The sequence below is a fragment of the Lissotriton vulgaris genome, chromosome 5 (genome assembly GCF_964263255.1).
Source record: "Lissotriton vulgaris chromosome 5, aLisVul1.2, whole genome shotgun sequence".
NCBI classification, from domain to species: domain Eukaryota; kingdom Metazoa; phylum Chordata; class Amphibia; order Caudata; family Salamandridae; genus Lissotriton; species Lissotriton vulgaris.
The window spans coordinates 752,034,953-752,042,837 of NC_141693.1; positions in this window are offsets into that span (position 1 = coordinate 752,034,953).

The following is a 7,885-nucleotide window of genomic DNA, read 5'->3' on the forward strand; positions in this document are numbered from 1 at the left end:
AGCACATCACAGAAGAAAGTGTGCAATTGCAGGTGGAAGTTATGCAAAAACAAAGTGTGCAAATCGTTAGAGATATACAGGTACATGCATCAAAGGATTTTGCGATCGCAAACGGTGCGAATCGCAAAAATCGGCCGTTTGCGATCGCAAAATCTGATTTTGGAATGCATGAAGGGTGAAGGCCCTCGCAATTTTAGAATTTGCAAATATTTGCGAATTCTCAAATTGCGATTGCATTTAAGGAATCGCATTTTGCGATTCCTTAAATGCAATGCATGAGACTTGAAAAATTTGCGATATCGCAATTAGGGGGAGCAAATTACCATGAGGTTGAACCTTATGGTAATTTGCGAAAACTTTGAAAAATGCACTTTTGTGCATTTTTTCAAAGTTTCATGTTGTGCACACACATGCCCTTAGGGCATGTGTGTGCGCAACATATATGCACAGATTTATTTCAGGGGTGCAACAGGGTGTCCTTTGGACACCCCTGTACCCTTGTAATCGCATTCTCAATTTGCGAATCGCAAATTGCTAACCGCAAATTGAGAATGTCTTCTCATTCATTCCTATGGGCCCCTAGGCCCATAGGAATGAATGGGGAGGTATTCCTTAATTGCAACTCGCAATTTGCGACTCGCAATTAAGGAATATTAGGAAATCGCAATTTATTTAGCGATTTCTTGATGCATTGCATTTTGCAATTCCATAATTGCGATTCCTTATTTTTCGCAATTAAGGAATCGCAAAAAGCAATATTGATGCATGTGCCTGATAGATATGCTCTTAATGATGTGGTTGTGTGCATATCACAGGATAAAGTGTGCAAATAACTGAAATGTAGATCTGCACTGAGGTGTGAAAAGTGTGCACATCAATGAAATGTAGATCTGCACTGGCATGTAAGGAGTGTGCAAATCACTGAAATGTAGATCTGCACTGGTATGTAAGGCGTTGTAGAATAAAAACAAAAGCTGTAAATTGTTGAAGAATTCTGATCTGCACCTGAGATTAAAATTATGTGCATATCACAGAAGAACTCGATGGTGTGCCAATAGGAAAGAGTGCAAAAGTATGATCAGCTGCTGTTTAATAATGGAATATGTTGCTTAAGATGAAGTACCACAAGTAACCACATGATGGTAGCAGAGTGTCAAGAGTGCGAAAGTATGAGAAAATACACTCTATGGCACAGCTTTCCAAACTTTTCATGTTGGTGACACACCCTTTTGTGAAAAACATTTCAGGGACACGGTAACGCGAGGAAGCGCAGCGAGCGAGCCTGAAACACCTATGTTGGGTTCGGGCCCCACACCCCACACACACCACACGTCCGCGTCTTTGGAATTCTCCACAGATCGCCGCCAGAGCTCGCAAACACATGGGGCATATTATCAAGGACCGGTGTTAAAATTATAGCCTTTTTATCGTCAGGACACAGCAGATAAAACGGCGATAATAGGCTTGATAATACGCCCTTGTTAATTCCCATGTTACCATCAGAACATGGGCTTCTATGGGAATTAACAAGGGCGTATTCTCAAGCCCATTATCGCTGTTTTATCGGCAGTTTCGTGCCGATAAAACGGCGATCATTTTAACACCGGTCCATGACAATATGCCCCGTGGTTCCATCCCCGCACACACACTGTGCAGAGCCCTGGTCTGAGCTCGCTGACGGACACGTGTTATATACATCTCCTGCTTTCAGACACCCAGGTCTGCCCAGCTTATGCTATCACTGATGTGTTTACAGTGCACCAGACTCTCTCGCACACACTATATTTGAAACAGGGGTGTAGCTGCCAATAGTGCATCAAGTGCAGGTAAGAGTGGTGGGGCTGGGTGGGGGGAATTCGAGAGACGACCACGAGGGAAAATTATTCCTCTTGGTTGTCTCTCGAAATCCACTGGGCCCCACTGCTCATACCTGATGGCTGCACTGGGGACCAGTGAATTGTGATTATTGAAGGAACCAAAAATTATACTAATGGACTATACTCACCAATAGCCCATATACCATATTCAGAAATAATAAGTCAGTCGGCAATGGAGAAGGTTCAATCGTTTATTCTGCAGATACAGGCCCTGACAGGGGAGCCTCAGTCTACACGACCCTCAAAGGTGCGCAGAGGAGACTGCCTTCATACAAACAGGGCAAAGCATATATACGTTTCAAACACAGTACAATATAACATTACTAGGAAAGATACAACTTGTCAGTGAGCCAACAGGAAAACCCATATAAGGCACAATTGATTACTGGTAGCTAAGCTTCAGCTATTCCGGGGGCAGGTCAGCGAGGCGCCTTCCTTTCTATCTGTAGCTCGGGGAGTACAAGAACGGACTCTGCTAGAATGTGCGCATCCCACAAAAAGGGCAGGTGTGACCTTGGGTTTTCCTGAGCTAGAAACTAGCAAGCGAGGCAGACAGCCATGTCTGCCATCATGGTTTTGTGCAGAAAGCCTAAGCACGTGTTTTCAGGGAAATAGTACTTAAACACCGAGAATCGAAACAAGTTGGCTCTGGTCATACCAATAGGTTTATACATTGCTGTAGTGAATCATTTCTTGCTATAATAATACAATGTGAATAATAAAAGGCCAATATGCGGTTGCAGGGTAATATTGTACATATTAGGCCAACAACATGTATTTATCGCATTTATATAGCTTCAGACGGCCCTTTTGGCCTACTATAGCCAATATAACCAAATTTATTCTACAAATAAGCCCTCATCAATCTGCATAAGATCGGAAACCTCCTTCTGAATCATTTGTTTGTCAATTTTAGCCTGTCTAGAGATTTTCAGGGTGGATGTTATTCTACCTGCACAGAAAGAACAGCAAGCTGGTCCACAATGGAGACACAGGCAGCAAGTAAATATCACTCCAAAAGCTCCAGCAAGAATCATGAATATTTTCCAACCCCAGGCAGACAGAAGACCCCAGAACCATCCATTAAGGGACCAAGTTCCATTGTCAACATGTGCTTCACTAGCTAACCGGTGTAGTTTCTGAATGGCAAGGTGTATGGTAGGGGCTGAATCAGGAATAAAAACGCAACAAGAGCTGCCGATCACGCGGCAAGCTCCACCCCTATCTGCTAGGATGATGTCAAGAACCATTCGATTTTTGAGCGAAACAAGCCTCGTGGCCTGAAGCTCCACAGTAATATTAGTCAAAATCCCAGCTGTGGTCTGAACCACATTTTCCACTATCCTTGACAGACGTCGTATACTACGACTAATAAAAATCGGCCCCCAAAAAGGAGTGAGACCCTTAGAAATATCTTCAAACTGTTGCAGAGAAGTGTCAGTTTGATCAGTTTTATCAGTATCAAAGCTCCTAATACTTCTATTAGATTCTATTGCCCGTTTGGCTAATTTATGGGTCGATAATCAGATTGGGCGATATAAACTGGAGGGTAGAGGAATGAGAGGTAACACCGTCCTGCCCATCCCCGGGGAAGCCAAGTATATGCGTTTTCACCACATACAAAATATACATTAGGGGGAGTAATCACAGGAGGTGTGCTGAAGGTATACAAGGTATAAGTATAATTACAATTACTGTGTCATACCCTAATATGAACCCGTCCCTGTATACAAAAAGGGGAAGTGCTATTTATGATGGGGATGGGCAAAGCATTGTTGGTTGTGACATTTCCTTTTTTTAAATGCTGAAAGTACATGGTGGAATTGAAATGTTCAAAATCTTGCATTTCCTCTTTTAACCAGGTAGCATTTTCATATTCAGTGTATACATTCATACAAGCATTTGGGTCTAAGGATCCCTCTCCTCCAGCAGCTTCTGCATCAAATCCTTGGTGTCGCTCTATATATTTCAGGATGGCCTCATAATCTTTTTCAGTGTATATCTTAGGTTCAGCTATATAATGAGAATACATCAATGACAGTACTTGAAACCATGCTTCACAGCTAGCTAAATGGGATAAAGGCAGGGAAACAAATAATTCATGCTGATGCATTACAGACGGGAGTAACCCACAAACCCAGCAATTTGTCTTGTTGGTAGTACTGTGGGTCTGATGCAACATTTCAATAAAAACATTTTTAGCATATGTTTCTCTGTGTCTAGCCTTATGTGGAGGTAAGGAATAAAAAAAGGTGTTCTTCAGGGGCAGGAGTAGTTCCTAACATTTTCTGTACAGGATACTGAAATTCCAGATACACAAACACACACATCAAAATTACTGTGATTATAATAATAAAAGCAACAAATGCCACCTTCACTCTGGTGGTCCATCCGGAAAATGATTGCATATTATCTATATACTGTCGCGGGGCAATTGGTTGCTCATCCTCCATGACAAATCGGGCAAAATCAATCAATCAATTAATATTTATTATGATTTAGAATTCCGAAGAATTCCACATAAAGTACATAAATAAAACATCAATCATTACATACATAAATGCAATATAAATATAAAGGTACAGTTTTATACTATGATCCCAACGATTAAAAGAGAGGACATTTTCCTACAATAGACTAAACTATACACTGGGTTACGTCATATCAATGCAAAAGATCTTTTTTTTTCAATTAAAACACAAGACAATATGGGCTGCAAGAAAAACCTGTTTAAAAAAGATACACAGCAGAGGTAAACACAATCATAATAGGGCCTTAGGGAGAGGGAAAAGCGCTACCCCATCATACAAAAGTGCAGGTGCTCTAGGCAATTTCCTAAGGGGTGCCTACCAAGAGCTCCCCTACGAAAAGTGCAAGTGCATTGTGCAATCCTATTGGGCAAATGCCTCCCTCCCTCCCCTAGCAGCAGTATATTTGATTTAACATCGAGATATTATAAATACTCGATACACTTAAATGAACAACTTTCCATTAAAACACACTATGGGTCGTCAGGAGTACCTGATTTTAAAAAGGTATACAGAGGAAACAATACCAGATGTAATCAGAGTTTAGGGAAAGCGGAAAAGCAATACATTGACATAGAAAAGTGCAAGTGCTCTGTGCAAAATTTGGAGGAGTTATTACCAACACTCCCCTAGCAGCAAACATTTTAACCCCAGGATATTAAAACCGACAATTTACTTGTCATACAAAAAGTGCAAGTGCTCAGTACAATTTCATTTAACAGATATAGCAGCAATAGATGAATTACCTTTGAGGTATTTCAAACTTTCAAGTCACTTAAAAATATTTCAAACCTAATATACATTTTAAAATTCTTTAAAAAAAAAAAAATTTTTAAAACACATCAATTCAGACGGAGGGGACAGAAGACAATTACGGGCCTGTTCAGCTGTCGAGATATTATACTTTAAAAAAGCAATCCTTAAATGTCTTCGCCGTATTGAGTGGAGTGCGGGACATACAATCAAAACATGATTCAGATCTTGTATTCCACAGTTACACAGATGACAATATCTTTCATTTTTGGGAATACCCTCCCAGGCACCCGTTACAACCCTCAGGGGTAGTAAATTCAATCTTAGCAACAGAATTAGCCTATGAACACCGTGTTCCAGGTTCCACAGAACATATGGCTGGGGGCTCTTAACAATAGAACTTCCAGCAATACAGTCCATCCTCCCATTCAGTGAACATAGTAACAGATCTCTTTCGCGAGAGACCACATAAATTGACTTCTTAATTATCTGCTTTAACAAGGTTTTACATAATGCTGCTGCCCCGTCCTCATCTAAACCGAACATACTTAAAGCCTTTATATAGTTTCTAAAAATTGCGCTTTTCCCCTTCATATTTACGAAAATTTCCCTGTGCAGTGCCGCTCTCAATAAATTTTAGGGGCCATTATTCAAAGCATTGCACCATTTCAAACAGGCCGCCATTGATAAAACATATGTTGAAAGAAGACCAAATTCGAGCCTAAGTGCCGCTATTGGCGCAGCATAACTCAAATTACATATTTGGTGCCAAATCTTTCCTTCCGCTTTCTCAAATTTGGCCCATTCAGACTCATCTACTGTTTCACTAGCATAATTCAGTGTCGGCGGTATTTTTATTTTGTACACCGAAATGATGTGGGAAAAATGTCTTTTCCCACATTGCATATACAGGCGATTAATTGCCGATGCTTGTGAGATTGCTTTCCCTTTGCAATGGTCCATATGTCTGCTAGCAGAACACCTGTTTGAGAATATTTTTCCTAAATATGGATAAAATTTCACAACTTCAATTTTTTCCCTTTCCAAAAACCAACTCAGATTTTATCTTAACTTACACCCTTGATAGCTAAAAATCATAACTTTACTCTTTGAAATGTTTATTTTTAAAAAATGCTCCTCTGTGTACTTAACCAGCTCTCTCAATCTTCTTTGCAGCCCAATTGGTGTTAAATCCATTATTATTGCATCATCTGCGTACAACAAACAACTTAATTTAACCCCTTCGATGCTGATGACGGAGCGGTTCCGTCATCAGCATCGGTTGGGCTGTGCTGATGACGGAACCGTTCCGTCATCAGTACAGCCCTGGGGGGGAGCGCTGGCGCTCCCCCCCTTGTGCAGGGATCTTCGTTGTTTTTGCAGGGGTGGCAGCGGAAGACCTTCCGCTGCCACCCCCTGGCCCCCCCCACGCTTCCTGGTGATGTCAGCGCGCGCCGACGTCATCAGGAAGCGCTGGACGCACTGGAAGCCATTTGTTTCCAGCGCGTCCAGCAAACAGGTGCGTTTTTGGTGCTCCGGTGGGGCGGGGGGGGCGGTTTTCGGTGCCTTGAGGCATCGGGGGGGAGGAAACTGTGTTTCCTCTCCCCTGATGTCCCAATGCAGGGCATTCCTGGTGCACGATCGCGCACAGCGTCGCGATCGTGCACCAGGAATGCCCCACTAGACACCAGGGATTGTGTTTCGTTGGCTTGATGTGTGCTGGAAGCGACCCCTTGGGCAAGGGTCGCTTCCAATTTTGGGGCAAATAATTTTTCAGACTTTTCTGCCCCCCCTGGGGCAGATCGGCTGTTTTTTTGGCTGATCTGCACCCAGGGGGGGGGCAGAAAAGCCCACTAGACACCAGGGATGTGTTTACATTGGTAAAGGAAGCGACCCCTTGGGGAAGGGTCGCTTCCTAGTGGGCTATATTTATTTTTTAGACTTTTCTGTCCCCCTGGGGGCCGATCGGCCGTTTTTTGGGCCGCATCTGGACCCAGGGGGGGGCAGAAAAGCCCACTAGATACCAAGGAATAATTTATATTTATAAAGGAAGCGACCCCTTGGGCAAGGGTCGCTTCCTTAGGTGGATAAATTATTTTTCAGACTTTTCTGCCCCCACTGGGGCAGATCGGCCATTTTTTTGGCCGATCTGCACCCAGGGGGGGGGCAGAAAAGCACACTAGACACCAGGGATTTGTTTACATTTGCAAAGGAAGCGACCCCTTGGGGAAGGGTCGCTTCCTAGTGGGCCATATTTATTTTTTAGACTTTTCTGTCCCCCCTGGAGGCAGATCGGCCATTTTCTGGGCCGCATCTGGACCCAGGGGGGGCAGAAAAGCCCACTAGATACCAGGGATTTATTTATATTTATAAAGGAAGCAACCCTTGGGCATGGGTTGCTTCCTTAGGGGGATAAATTATTTTCCAGACTTTTCTGCCCCCCCTGGGGCAGATGAGCCTTTTTTTCGGCCGATCTGCACCCAGGGGGGGCAGAAAAGCCCACTAGTCACCAGGGATTTGTTTGTTTTTGAAAAGGAAGCGACCCCTTGGGGAAGGATCGCTTCCTAGTGGCCCTAATTTTTTTTAGACTTTTCTGCCCCCCCTGGAGGCAGATCGTCCGTTTTTTGGGCCGCATCTGGACCCAGGGGGGGGACAGAAAAGCCCACTAGACACCAGGGATTGGAATCTATTTATAATGGAAACGACCCCTTGGGCAAGGGTCGCTTC